The sequence below is a fragment of the Numida meleagris genome, chromosome 3 (genome assembly GCF_002078875.1).
Source record: "Numida meleagris isolate 19003 breed g44 Domestic line chromosome 3, NumMel1.0, whole genome shotgun sequence".
NCBI classification, from domain to species: Eukaryota; Metazoa; Chordata; class Aves; order Galliformes; family Numididae; genus Numida; species Numida meleagris.
The window spans coordinates 73076144-73092154 of NC_034411.1; the positions used below are offsets into that span (position 1 = coordinate 73076144).

Sequence of the window (16011 nt, forward strand, 5' to 3'; positions counted from 1 at the left end):
TCACAATATTCTGGACATGGCAGAGTATTTGGTGTGAGAATATATCAAATTAAAAATTTCTACTTTTATTTATACCAACAAATACACAAGAAATGAAGAATACTAGCTCAAGAGTTTTAAGATTACAGCTGTCAGAGTGTTGCCTTTCCCAAGTTAGTCAGGGTTACATTGATCTCTACTGCATGGTTAGGCTCCCATGAGTACAATACAGGGCTATGGCTGTTTAGTCAGTTGAAGGGAACCTAGTAGTATTTCTTTTTTTTTTTTTTCATTCAGCTGTGCCCTGCTACATCTCTTTGCAGGCGATTTGAAAAATAAACAGTATTTCATACTATAAATCAAACACCAAAAACTGTAATATAGATATGCAGAGAGAGGTATTGCGTGCTTGAGCAACAGCAAAAATAAAGTTGCCTTTCCTGATGGATAAGACAAGTTAGAGCAACAGCAGATCACTATTCTGCTTTCTCACCACCCTTACCTCCAAGATTTCTCATCTTTTGTTGAGTTATGTAGCAAAAATGGTACTTTGCAGAAAATGAATACAGATTTGGGTGATAGCCAGATTGTAGTGTAGACAATATGTAGTTTCCTGTGTAGTTCACAGTGGGTATTTAGAGAGCAGAAGGATACAAAATGACTTCAAACTGTGCAAAATAAATATTAATATTGGATAGGTTGTATTATCTTGGAATCACTAAATAATCATGAGGTTTTAAAGCTCTGTGTTTGATTAAACTTTTAGAAGTTACAAGGTCTTTGACAAATAGAACTGCCAAAGAATTATACGAAGAACTGTACTCTATTTACAAAGAGAATATGAAGAAAATGACTGAAATAATGAGGATGAATTGTTAATAAAGTTTTAAGATTATAAATGATAGTTTTGATTCTGCAGTAGGTTCTCTCCTCACTAATCCTTCCATTTCTACAGAGTCCTGCTATTTTGAGCAATGAGCCATGAGAATCAACGTCTTCAAATCTGTTGCAAGGTCTGTGTTCCAGAATAATTTTCTGTATTTAAGACTAAATTTTCTTAGCAAATATACAATTGATTTTGTTTGTGTGACCGTACATATGTATGTGTCAGATGAAATAAACAGCCATATCTTTCTGAACATTATTTTCAGGTTATAAAATTATTTTTTTCAGAACAATTTAACATTTTTGACTGGATTTTTACTTTTTAACACTTTAAATTCCTGCATAATATAATAATTGGAAGGCAAAATCGAAACTTTTAATTGCAAATGTTAACATTTAAAAGTGAAGATTGTTTTAAGCATTGTATAAATACACACACTTCCTGATATTTTGCATATTGATGGTTTAGGCAAAAGTGGTACCCCCAGTTAGAGCAGGTGCAAATCAGATATTATATGGCTGTTTTAGTGAGTACAACTAAATTCTATCTCAAGCTATATGGTATTTTCTGATGAGTTTTATATTACAGTAAATGGAACAGGAAGCACACTTCAATCACAACTATTGTGCAAAGGTGTTTTCAAAATAGATGAGTTTGGTCAGCTCATACCATATATTGCAAAATTAATCCTATGAGATACAGAAGGATAATTTTAGAAGTGAAAGGACAAAAGGAGGCTAGGAAATATCAATACAAGAAGAAAGATACTTTCATGTAGATTATGATAAAATATCTTATCTAGTACTAATCTAAAGCATGATATAAATTGGAAATTTTAATAATAACATAATAGAGGCAGAATGTTTATTAAATAAACTGCCATTGCTGTTGCTTTAGAAAAAGGGCAGATTATATGGGCATATCAGAGCATATTGACAGCTGGGAGAAATGTTATCTTGTGATAAGAAGAGGTCACACCTATTGTACAGACCCAGCAGCATTGCATTTTGTTTGCAGACTTGAATCTATTGTGGTATAAGGGTAAAAATCTTTCAGTTCAGAAAATGTCGGTAGATGTTAAATTAAAGCTAACAAAAACAAACGTAAAAATAAGCAAATCCAGTTCATCTGAATCCAAAGCTATTAACAAAACCGGCTGATGAAATCATTGACTTGTTAAGGCTGATTTTCAGTATTGATTGAAATACTTGAAACACTTTGGGAATTCTAGAAGTCAAAGGAGATCCAATTCTGTACCAATATAAAAACAACAACAAAAAGTGCAAATACAGATTTGTCAGTCTAATAATTGTCTCACGTAGAAAAATGAGACAGATGATACGGCAATCCTCTTTTTTTATAATGGTAATAAAATTGATGGAATGCACTTAGGCATCTATAGGACATTTCATTTCATTTGGTATTGTGTGACATGCTGATTAAGAAATAAAATCAATGGGGCGCGTACTGTACTGATCAAAACCTGGCCAACTGAAAGGTCCTACAATATTACTATAAATGAAGAATTATCATTTCTTCACATTTCTGTCTATGAGATCCATGGGAATAAGTATTTGACTCTTACTTTTAGTGTTCTTTTTCAATGCTTGAAAGAAAATATACAATGATACTGATAAAGTCTGCAGATTAAAAATGTTGTGAGAGTAGTGAATAATAAAAGGAAGTCTTTGATGCAAAGTGATCAAGACTGTTTGGCAAGCTAGATGCAGATTAAGTTCTGAATTTACATACAATCAGGCAGAAAACCATAGGCCTAGCATTAAAGGATGTTATTTCCAATGAAGGAGGAAATCTCTTCCACTCAGAGGAGCCTTGACTGTAAAGATCAGGTGAGCATGAACCATGATTTTACTGCTAGGAGTATTTTTGTACAAATAAGGAAGTTATATCACCTTCGAATATTATTGCTTTAGAGCACCAAGCTCACATCTGGTGCTACAGATGTATGTATAGTTTATAGACACTGCATGATAATAGTTAAAGTATCAGGAAGAAAACCCTTAGAGTGAGTAACTCTAGCCGCTCAATCTAATTTAATCTAATTAAATTTATCAAGTAATTAATTGTTCACCAAGATTAGGAGGTAACATGTTTCCAATCTAAAGACACATATAGAGCTAAAATTTGAAACTAAGATAAAATCATTGGCAAGTTCTGAGGGCAAAATGTCAAAACTTGACAAACTCAGATCAAAAGAATACTATGGATGTTTTACAAGCAGGAAAAATTGCAAAGCTTAATACTGAGTTCTCCACATCTGGGATTATTGAACAAACACTCCAGGTCAGACCACATTCAGAGCATCCTACAACATGTGTTCAAGTGAAGGTCAGATTCTGTGTTTGCAGCGGTTGCTCCTGACCTTGCAACTGATGAATTTATATACAAAAGCAGACACTGAATAATACCATGTTTTTTGGTTAAGCCATCATTGTGATGATGTACTGCTGTAAAATATGGTATAAGTGCCATAATAGGTCTCCTCTTTCCTCTGACACCTGTCCTCTTTAGCTGAAAAATTCTTAAGTGTTTATTAATTTGTGCAGTGTATCTGGGAAACCATCCAAAAACTTTATAATAATGGTCTTTTTTTTCAATGTGATTACCTCCTATGAGCAAGGGCTTGCTAACATTTTCTGCCATATCCAGCTGCTAATTCTAAAGACTCGTACCTGCATTTGGTCTTGTATTCTGCATGCAGTCTGGTGCTACACAGAAAAGGTTGCAAAGATAGAGTCAATGTAGCTGTGTCATGCTGTTGTACTGCAATGCTGCATTATGGTGTGAACCATCTGTTAATTCTAGCATTGCGGTGACTAATTGAAGCAGCCAATAAATGATTTTTGAACCATTCTCACTATATTACTGTTACGTGTTCACAACAATCAGAAATATTGGTCATAGGGGTATAGTTCTGCAAACTAACAATGAAAATGTGACATTAATGGTTTTAGGGGAATTTAATTGTTCCTTCTGCTATACATCATTCAGAGCCTGGATTCAAGCCACCACACTGCGTGTTCACGTGTGTGTTCTGGGAGCAGAGAGAGTTTTCAGGAAATGAGGAGCTTACTAGTCTTCTATGTGACAGTGACCAGCAGGTTGTAGAATGATTCATTCTGGCTGAAACCAATCAGTTCAAATGTGGAAATCCTGAATTTTATACTAGATACTTGTTGACCAGCAAATCTCTTCAGTCTGACTACAATACAGTGCCTCATCAATCATATTCATGAGATTCTAATTCAGAGCAGTTCATGAAAGGTCACCAGTTGTATGTGTAGTTTTTAATCCTGCCTCAAGTTAGCTCATTTATTATGACAATGTTGTGGTTTAACACAGTAGGCAGCTAAACACCACACAGCTCCCACAGTGGGATGGGAGAAAGAACTGAAAAGTGCAAGAACTCATGGCCTGAGCTACACAGTTTAATAAAGGAAAAAATAAGTGGAAAAAAAAATGGAAAAAAAAAGGGGGGAAAGAAAAGAAAGAAAACCCACAATGAAAAGAAACAGCAAAAAGAATAAACAAAGAAAATTATGAACAACATTACTGTTCACCACCAGCTGACTGACCAATGCCCAGCCAGACCCCATTAACATCAGACATTAATTGCATTTACACTCAGTTTGAAACAGTTTTATAAGGTGTATGTGAAGGATATTCTGTTCTTTTGTTTCTGAGAAAGCTCTTGTAATTGTAGTCTTACAGCAGCTTGGGGCTGAATTCTGTCCTAAATGATCTCCTTTGAACTAATTTCATGCAGAGTAAGTCAAAGAGATTTTGACCTTTATTCAATTTTGAAAAGGAATTATGTAAAAATGCACCTTCTTATTCAGCTCTGTATTCAGTCACATTTGAATTCAGTGACAAAAAAAAAAGTGTGTTCAACATGCTGTTGTTAGAAGTGAGGAGATGATGCAGATGTGGGTCTGTGATATGGGTTCCCTTCTGACTCACCGTCATCAACAGAGCTGCTTGATTTGCTAAAGCCTCTGAACACTCACACCTCCAGCTGGCTTTAGTGGGAGTAAAATGGACAGATACCTTCAGAACATAACACTCCCAGTTTGTATTAAAAAGCAAAATTCCACTGGGACTCTAGATGTAAATGAAGAAAGAATTTTTCTTTCAGAGATCTATCAGTCACAGCCCAGCTGGTAATAAATATCTGAGTTTCAGTATTAATGTAGAAGATGAAAAAATCATTAGCCAGAGGGAAAAAGCCAGTGTTTAGTTGTAAACAGAACCAGTTTGATCCAAAGTAATAGCGCAAATAAAAGCTGCTTCTGTTGCAAATAAATAGCATTGCAGAAAGGCTATTTCTGTTGACTGTGCTAAGGTGAAACACTGTCCCCTAGAGCTGTTAACGTTTGCCTTCCCAGTTCTGGACTAAGACTTTCTGGAGTGCAGTGGCTATATTGCATAGCTGTACACACTGTACATGAGTATCTTTTGCCCTGAAACCCAGCAGGTAGCCCTAAGGCAAAACAGTTTATTGCCTTTTTTTATTTATTTATTCTCATTCAAAATGTCCAACACAATAAGAACAGTTTGTTTATGTCTTCTCTAGGAGAGAAGGTGTGCTTCTCTACAGAAAAAGAGCATGTGGGAACCTTTCATTTGAAAACATCTGACCAGCTGCATTAGAGGTGAACAGAAACTTGAGGCTCTCTAGGCCCTATACTTCTTAACTGGAACAGAATGTGGAGGGAACTATCCTGTATCCTGTTGGTTGTGCTACATCTCTTCCTGGAGGGAATTAGCTGCCACAATCCAGTAGTAAGTCTGGGTATAAATTGTCATGCAGATTGTGTTACTGAGCCGGGGCACAGTCCTACAGAGGAGCACAGAGTGAGCTAAACTGATAGAGGCACACGAGGTTTAAAACCAGGACTGGAAGCAAAATGTCTTCCCTTTCCCCAGAAGAGATGAAACTCATCCAGAATATCCAGTGGCTAAGTAGTTAGTAGAATTGATTCAAGTTGTAGATCTTGGGGAAATTCATTATACCACTGAATGCTTATGCCAAGGAACTTCTTACTCTGAGAAAGATGACCTTTACTCTGATTGCGTGGTTTCTTTTTTTGCTAGAAGAATATAGCTAATCATTACCACTTTAACCCTTGTGCTTAAGGAAGTAGTTTAGATATTGCAAAAACACAGTGGGATAGAAATGCATTTCCCACGTCCTTGAGTCCAATCTCTTGATATGATAAGTAATCAAAAATGGAAATCACTTTTAAAAACTTTTCATTATTATTTCATGTGTGATTGTGTTTCTATTTCTACTGCTTGTTCACAAAATTTTTTTAAACCTTACTGCCTTAAGGAGTGTTCTTCTGAGCAGCCTGATATACAAATGTACATAATGAATAGATATATTAATATATTTCTCTGTCAACATTATTTTTGAAAAGATTTATTTAGCTCTCTGCATTTTAACACTGGGATTTATTTACAGATGTTAGATAAATTCCTTTGAAGCCTTTGTAACTTCTTTTCTCCTATTGAATGATAGGGTCTTCAGATAGACCACATTACATCAGTTTCTGTTTGCATTCAAATTACTTAAATATAGGATACAAGAATATAATGGTGGGAGGGAGAGGGAGAAGAGGTCGCACATTTGCTTCATATCTTCTGTGTAGAACTCCCTTGTATGTTCAAAGACTATACTTACAGATTTTAGTGTTATGCAGCTCTTAATTTACAGCAGAAGGGTGTGTTACCAGTTTTCACATTTATTCTCTGTCCTATTTCTACATTCTGCAATATCATCCAGTTCTTTCTGCATGATGTCCTGAAATTTTCTTTTATTAGTGAGAACTCTCAATCTTATATCATCAGCAAACTTCACAGCCCACTCCAATTTAACACCATTAAAACCTAATAACGTCATTAATAACCATTTAAACAAGATCAGCTTCAAGGAGGGGTTCCACTAAGACTCAGACTGGTATAATTTCTAACACTGTCAATACCATGACTGCTTTAGGTCATTCCTTAGTTATCTTATGATCTCCTTACTTTCTTTAGCAGTGGAACAGCTCTTCTTAGTCATGAAATGCCATATTGAAAAATCATTGTTTCTTAGATTTCTTTTACAACTCCCTAGAAAGTCAATGTGGTGAATATTTTGTATTCTGTACTTTGCATTCCTAGTGACAGTGCTGCTGAGAAAATCAACTATAGCATGCAGCAGTACTTCAGAGTTTTCATATATATTGGTATTGCTCAGCTGTGAGTTTCTAACTAGAAGAAATAATGCCAGCCTATCCTGAACACTTGAGGTCAGATGGGTTCAGATGGGTCAGACATAGGTAAAAGGAAGTAGTTTAGGTTTTCCTCTTATATGGATAATCTAAAGATATCAATAAAGTATGTGTAGATTAATGAAGGAAATTAAGCCTTCATTTGAACATTTCAGAAGGATTACCTTGTTCCTAGTGTGTGGTTGAGACTCTGACCTGGGTGCCATTCGTCAGTGAGTCAACCATGGACCAGATATTGGCCTTCAGAGGCAAAGTAGGGGTAGAACTGGGCGTCAGCATTACTGTAGTCTATGTTGTCTGATCTTACTATTCCCATACAGCACCCAGAAAAAAACTGTTTCCATATTATTTATTCCTGTATTTAACTAATATCTATCTTCATAGTTGTAACATTTATCCCATAATTTTGTTCATTAATTTTATTATTCATTGCATTACTATTATTCATTTATTATCTTAATATGAATTGTATATCATAGTAGTTTCATATGTTATCTATGAATAATATATAGAAGACTGAACAGAAGCCTTACTAATGATAGTCTAAAAACCTCTAAATATCTGCTAACTTGCTAGTTATTTTTCATCCAGTAGAATGAGATCTATGCAGTTCTTATAAAAGTTACTCACAGTTAATCACGTTAACAGTGTATCTTTCACTGAATTTTTTAAAAAATTACCAATGCAGAAGATAGAGACAGACTTAAGTATTTTTATGTATGTGGTCAAATTAGTCAGTATCCATATCAGTGAGATGTACTCATACGTAAAAACAGATACATTCTGCCAAAGTTAAGAAATAATTAAATATTGATTTTTTTGAAACTTTTTTTCTACATTCTGTTATTGAATATTTACAGAAGGCTAAGCTTCCATCACTAAAAATCTTGTCAAAATTACTCAGATTTTTCACTACAAGAAATCAGAGGCCTTATTTCCTGATGTTTTAAAACTTAGCTCATCTTAATTTTAAAAAGTATGACATTTCTCTTTAAAAAAAGAATGGAGAGTAGTCAGAAGATTAATTCCTTTAAATGAAGCTGAAAGCTTCAGCAGATTTTAATTAGAACTGCATGATAAATTTTATGTATAAATTAAATTCATTCAAATTTGGCTTTTGACCAATTCCGCAACAGCAAAATAACATTAAAAACTACTCTTCCATTACATTTTTTTTTTCTGAGAAAAAGGTAGACATTGAATATGTAGCTGGGCATATCAAAGCACATAATAAACTCTGGATTTTAGTTTGCTGGTTTTATTTTTTAATTTGGCTGAAATAATGCAGAAGGCTGAGTATGTTTATAAAATGTTTCTATTATTTGGTAACTTACTTTCTGCTGCTATCGCAATCAAAACTTGGTTTTAATTTTAAAGAAATCCACTAAATTCTTTCTTTTACTGAAAATGAACACCCATTTCATCAGGTGTTCAAAAGCTCTGCCAACACAGGCAGCCTGTCTCACTCAGGTTATATTTCAATGAATTTCTGAACACCTTTGCAAATGAAATGATACTGCACTTTACAGAATGGCAGATATCATACAAAATGTCAAACTTTCAATAGAAGTTGATGATTCAGACTGAGAAAGACAGTTTTCAAATACCATTCCTTAGATTACAGAGCTATGAACTCCTACTGTAATTCTTAGATTAATAAATTCATATACTTTAGATTGGCATTGTGTGTCTCAGAAAGTGATGATTTTTTGCATTCCAATATGAACCTGAGTTCCTTATCTTAGGACACTAGTTGGAAACTTGGTAGTCCTGGGATAGATTCTATCTTCCTCCTCATAATGACTAGTACCCACCACAAATATCTCTTCCATTAAAACTGTGTTATCTCACAAAAGTTTTCCTCTCCAGACGGACTGAAAAGCTAACCTGAATCCAGTCTTGTCCATCTGGAAAGTCTACATGGTTCACATTCACATTCTTTTGGCTTTCTGTTGCAGGTTATGAGAGATGGGCTTATTTGAAGCAGTTTTAACATGTACCATGCAAAGCCTTTCTTATGTCTTTGTTACTGCTGCATTGAGTGGCGTCACTTACAGTACAGAATGCAAGAAATTGTCACCAGCCTCCGAAGTGAAAACTAGTAATCAGCAAGATAGAAAGTAAATAAACAGGCATTTCTTCTGTGAGATGCAAGTATCTGTAACATTCCTGACAACATCAAGCGTAATGCAAACTTGTGATTATCCCTGTGAGTTAATTGTGGTTCTGTAGCGCTTGACATTATGATTTGCACAGTAAGTTCTAGAGCAATTCTTCTAGTTATCATGAAGGCTGGTCCAAGAGAATGATCTGATAGATCTTATTGATGATTTATAATACAAGTTTATTTTAAACACAATTACCACAAGTACCTAATGTATTTCACCTACCCTCAGGTCCCCTAAGTTTTAATGTGAGGACATTCCTCTCATCATTATTCTAATTCTTAAAAGCTTTTTATGTATAAAAACACATATCACTTCATACTACAGATGTGATTTCTTTATGCCTAATTAAATAGAACGATGGATATTGTAGATGTAAATTCTTGGCCAAATTTGGAAACCTTCAGAAAATGTGAAAGTACTGCATGTAAGTAGACTTTAACATAAAAGTAATAAAATCAAACCAGTCTCTAGCATTGTAAAAATTCATAGGTACCGATGCAATTCAATGCAGCATAAAGATTAGATATTGATGGATGTCATTCTTTTCTTTTCACATAATGTCCTGTCAATTATGAGTAGCACCATTCAAATCAATGATAGTTTTGACACTATCTCAGACAAGCAAGGACTGATTAATCAAAATACACCATGGTTACTAGAAAATTAGTCTGTACCTACTACATTTGTCTTCAGTATTTCACTATAGGACTATATATACAAATAAAATTTCCATCAAACTCCAAATAATATTTTAATCATGCATACATTCTTTCTTACTAAGGGTTACCTTTATGTCCTCCCCTGTAAATCTGTTATTTTGTAAATCTGTAACTCTTTTCTGAAAATATTATCATAGAATCATAGAATCATTTGAGCTGGAAGGAACCCTTAATGGTCATCTAGTCCAACTGCCCTGCAATCAACAGGGATATCCACAGCTAGATTATCTTGCTCAGAGTCCCACTCAGCTTGACCTTGAGTCTCCAGGCAAGGGGCATCCACCACATCTCTGGGCAACCTGTTCCAATGTCACACCATCTTTACTGTAAAAAAAAGTCTTCCTTACATCCAGTCTAAAACTCCCCTTTTTTAGTTTGAAACCATTTCCCCTTGTCCTGTCACAGCAGACCCTGCAAAAGTGTCTGTCTCCTTCTTTCTTACAGCTCCCGTTTAAGACACTGAAAGGCTGCTATCAGGTCTCCCTAGAGACTTCTCCAGACTGAAGAGCCCCCGCTCTCTCAGCTTGTCCTTGTAGGAGAGGTTTTCCATCCTTTGGATCGTTTTTCTGGCCCTTCTCTGGATGCTCTCCAGTAGGTCCATGTCTCTCCTGTACTGAGGACTCCACATCTGGACACAGTAATCCAAGTGAGGTCTCGCCAGCGCAGAGCAGAGGGGCAAGATCACCTCCCTTGACCTGCTGGCCACGCTTCTTTTGATGCAGCTCAAGATAAGGTTGGCTTTCTGGGCTGCAAGGGCACATTGCTGGCTCATGTCCAGCTTGCAGTCCACCAGTACCCCCAGGACCTTTTCATCAGGGTGGTTCGTCCTCCAGTTTGTATTGGTAGTGGGGGTTGCTGCAACCCAGGTACAAGACCTTGCACTCAGATTTATTGAACCTCATGCGGTTCACCTGGGCTCACTGCCTGTGCCTGTCTAGGTCTCTCTGGATGGCATCTCATCCATCAGGTATGTCAACCGCACTGCACAGCTTGGTGTCATCTCTAAACTTGCTGAGGGTGCACTCGATCCCACTGTCAATGTCATCGATAAAGATACTAAACAGCACTGGTTCCAGTACTGACTACTGAGGGACACCACTCATCACTGATCTCCATCTGAACATTGAGACATTGATCACCATTCTCTGGGTGGCCAGAGTTGGGAGCATACATTCTCATTTTGTTGAGGTAGAGGACGGGGGATAGAAAAGGAGCTATAGAGTGGCCAAGGTATCTTAGCTATCCTGTCATATTTTTTCATGGTATAATTTCATCATGTTTTGCATACACTTTGCCTGTGTTTTAAGTGATTATAAAAGTACCAGAATGGAATTTACAGTCTTCATAAAGAGTATAGCAATTGTTGAAGTGACAGCTAAAATTTAAATTATAATAATTACTTTTTTAAAACTGAAATTTCCTTTTTCTTCATTAGTGAAACAAATATCTGAAAGAAATTAGAACTGATTTCCAAGAAGAAAAAAAGATGAAAAACAAAAACTGTGCTTTCCTCTACACCATTTTAGTGGTTCCATTATGAGAAACATGCCTTAAATTGTACACTCTGGTTCCACAAACCAATGAAGAATAAACTTAGTGAAAAGGGAAACGTTCATTGTTTTAGTCATGAGTAGGACAAAGACACAGATGTCACAAATTTGGAAAAAAAAATAAAAAAGAAGCTGATTCAAAGCTGATTTGCAAGCGACAACTCCATAGTATAGCATTAGGTATTGCCTATGAATGTGAGGAAGTTACTAATTAATTACTAACTTGGTGTTTATTGTATATGTTGTTGAAGATTATATCCAGATGTGAGTAACTCAATGTCTTTGTAACTTGAAAATGTCTGCACTGGATAGACATTTAAATAACACTTGTCCCAGTATCAGGATATTCACGTGAAATGGGAGACTGTTGTCCAGTGCTTTGTCACTGCTAATCCACAGAAGAATTTGGAACAGTCCACAGTGGTACTTGGTTTCAATATCATTCTTCTTTAACTTTCTAGACTCGGAATCTTCTTTTAGCAATTAATTAGTTCCCTAAAATATTAGGGAATAGTAATTTAAGAGATTCAGTGAGTATACACCAAAGGAGATTTAATCACAGAGGAATTTTGGGTTAAAGGCCTTGTTTAAAACCAACAGAATGAAAGTGAATATTCAGTGAGGTACTGCAGCTTTAATCAATGCTGTTCTATGTTATTCAGCATGACATTCCAGCTTTAATTTTTTCTCTTTTCCATCTATGTCTTTGAAGGATACCTTCTGTCATCTTCTATTCAATGTAATATTTGGATATACTGGGGTGATTTGGGGTAGGAATGTCAGAGGATTTTCTTTTTAAGCTTTGTGTTTTCTTCCCTCAGTCAGCGTGAAGACAGACCTTTAGCTTTTCTTTGTACCTTAATTTATGTACAAAGTAGAGCAATTTAAAGTGAAGAATAAAATAAAAGTGTAATGCTCCTTTTAGATAAGACATTTATTCCACACAAGAGGCTCTGGGCCTCAAACATCTCCAGATCATGTGATATTTAATGTGTTAAGACTCAGAATGAAAGACATCTTTGCAAGTCCTGCAATGCAGACAAAAGCAGATAAGCAACTAAATATTAGCTCTTCTGGTGTCTATCAAATTCTTAGAATTTTTTTTTTTCAAGAATCAGAGCATACTGAATTCATGCTATTGACTGTTCCTAGGGATGATCGTCTTAGATTTTTCCCACATGTAAAAAGCAGAAGGGATTTTTCTGAGCAAATGATTAAAGTTCCCATTTTTCATAACAAATAAATCAATATGCAAATTGCTTGAATACGTTAAAATAATGTGACTATATGGACAATTCATGCAGGTAGCTGAAGAGCTGATATGTTATCTGCAGAAAGAGCTTTCATTTAAAAATATAAAAAGCCTTATGCCCTCAATAGATATCACTATAAATGATGAACAGGAAAAACAGCAAAAGGTTTGTTCATGTAAATAAGACTGTATTTTATCAAACTTTATTATAAGTGCACACAAATCCGTTTCAGAACTGATAATAAAGCTGTTTTATAGGAAAAGAGGCAGTTTGGTGTTTCTCATTTCTGTTTTGGCTGAGTAAATCACTAATCTGCAGAATACCTGTTAGTGATTTCTTTCCAGTGAAGGCTGTTTGAAATGATGAGAAACAAAGACACCTTTATGTCATCACACAGCTCAGAAGAAGATGGATTTGATGTAACATAAAAGACTAAAGGCAATTACATGGGTCAAAAAAGAAAGCTGATATGAAAATACTATTCAGCCTTTTGATAAAGGCTGCATTGAATGTTTAATAAAGAAAGGCTGTGAATCACACTGATCAATCTAGGCCATGACTCTTAGAGATCTTCCTGATTCAAAATTTGAAAGTCTGTTCAAAGTTTCTAGAGATGTGAAGTTTCGAAGAAAGCTAACCAGATCCTCTTCTTTAAAGGAGATACTCCCAGCAATAATATATATATTGCAATACACAATCTGGCAAAAACAGAATTCCTTACTGTCAACGGTTTACGGGCATTCAGCCCGGTTCCGTGACAAAGGGGATGGGGGACCCGTAAATCGTTGACATTTATGGTGGAGAATGCAGGCAGCAATGTCTTTTCACAGTTCAGCAGCCCAAATAGGTTTACCCCTTAATTGCCAGTTTTTTGTTCCCACTGCTGTAACCACCCCCATAAAGCATTTGCCACCATCCATGAGTCAGTGTAGAGATAAAGCACTGGCCACCTCTCCCGTTCAGCACAAAATAGAACCGGAGTCCTATTCCATTATTCCTAGCTGGTGTACTCCGGCAGCCAGCCTCCTCCTCGCTGGGCCCCAGCAGGTCCCCGTCCTCCTTGCTGGGCTTAAGATGGCTCCGGGCGCGGCGGCCGCCTCCTCCTCGTCAGGACACTGGATTTGCATGCGAGTGCACCATAAATGTCAACAGTTTATGGGTCCCCCGTCCCCTTTGTCACGGAACCAGGCCAAATGCCCGTAAACCATTGACACTCACTAAAGAGGACTTCTGAATTCACACAGACACATTATCATTTCTACCCATCAGCTCATTAAATAGATTTGCCCAATGTGCTCATCACTTATATTTTTCATCTTGTAGACATTCGGTTAGATAGTATATAAAAAGTGTTGTGATTCTCTTCTCATTCTTTTTCAGTTCCTATTGTTTACCAGCTCTCACCTTGGAATTTTGGAACCAAGTTTGCAGGCTTCTTCACTAAAAGCAGCAGCTGCAGTTCTGCAGTGGTAGCAGCATCCAGCACACACTACAGTATCACTACAGAGTGAAGTGTAAGGTAGTGCTCTCTGCACCTCTGAAGCTGTCTGGAAGAGGCAACAACTCTTTCTCATAGCAAAGAGCATGTATACCTAACATCTGAGTTCTTGCCTAATGATCCCTTCTCTTTCCCACATGACTTTCTGTCTTCATTTTCAGCTCTTCTCTGTTCTCATTTTCTTCCCATTTCCCATTTCATTAAATTTAGGTAAGAAAAGAGAGAGAACACTCTGATTTTGATATTGTATCAAAATGCTTAAAAAGATTTTCCACGATGAATTAATTAGAATGAATATAGGCAAGTTACTTAATCTCACTGTATTTCAGATCTTGATAAAATAATGATAAGATTCTTTTTTTTCTATCTGTTTTGACAGTATATTTTCCATATATAATGTAGATTCTCTCTATTTCAATCCCAGTTACTCTGGTTAGAAAACCATGGCTAGCAAAGTATGGTCACTGATGCTTCATATTTTGTTCTTATTTTGTTTTGCGCTTTTACATATGATTAAATTGCATTAATAATGAAATCGTCACTGCAAATGTAAACGTATGTTAAAGAACATAGACACCTTCTTCACTACTTGGAGATTTGTCTTAACATTCTATCTTTCCAGACATTCTCTGCATCATCTATCTCAAATTCTTCCTGTCTCTGTTAAGCTTTTCTCTTCAGTCAACCAGCATTTTCCTCTGCCTCTTCGTCTTTCTTCTCCCCTTACATAAGCATATCCTTTTTTTTTCTATTATATCACTTTGCTTGTCTTCCTATCACTGTTAATAAATTTTCTTATCAACAACCTCTAATTTTCTTGGGCATCAGTAAACATAAAAGTATACCAATTGTAGTCAATGAAGGTTCATCCCAATAAAATTTAAGAGAAATTGAAATCCTTTTGAAGACTTCAGAATATTACCAGAGGAGACCATGAGAATTTTTTAAATGGATGTGTCAGCAAGTTTTGTGATGGTATTAATAGAGTTGACAGCATTACTTGCTGTCTCCTAATTTAAAAGATATATGACAAAATGGGGTGGGAATGATATTCCCCAGTTCTATCACTCTTTTGTGCAGCAAAGGACACAACATCACAGCATAAATCCTCTAGAACATAATGTTCCTGTCCATTGATGCTTTCACAAACTAATAATCTCACCTGTGAACCAACATGATAAACTCTATTAAAAGTTTCTGCCACATTTTCTGGATCTCCTCCTTTCTCAATACCAACATAAATATTTTATGTGTTTTTCTGCAAAAAAAAAAAGCTGATCAGAAAGAACATCGAATTCTTCACCAGACTTCTGACTGAACAGCAAACAGCAGACACGTAGTCTCCAGGCTTAACATATTCCAGAACAATACAGCAATCAGTGAAGGATGAGAACAACTGAACATATATGATGCAAGAAAAAACAAATGTATGAGTGAATAATGCAATCGCTTTCCATTTTCAAAAAGATGTTTGCCATTTGTATCACAAGCTAGGCTTGAATGCAATAGGCAACATAGGCCATAAATCGTTGGATCCTCCTTATTTTAGCTGTTATGCTGAAGTAAAAATGAACAAACTGAAAACTTAGCACAACATTCTTATTATGCTTTCTATCTCTACATTGTAGAGTTGCCCCGAAGAGGTTATACAGTTTTAAATGA

The 16011-nt window shown here is 35.9% G+C and overlaps 1 long non-coding RNA gene across 1 annotated transcript; it reads left to right on the top strand.

Moving 5' to 3' along the window:
• Nucleotides 2583-15664, top strand: LOC110396598. The gene is made up of 3 exons (XR_002437089.1): nt 2583-2715; nt 5460-5668; nt 14232-15664. It is a non-coding gene; the product is annotated as an uncharacterized LOC110396598 (long non-coding RNA).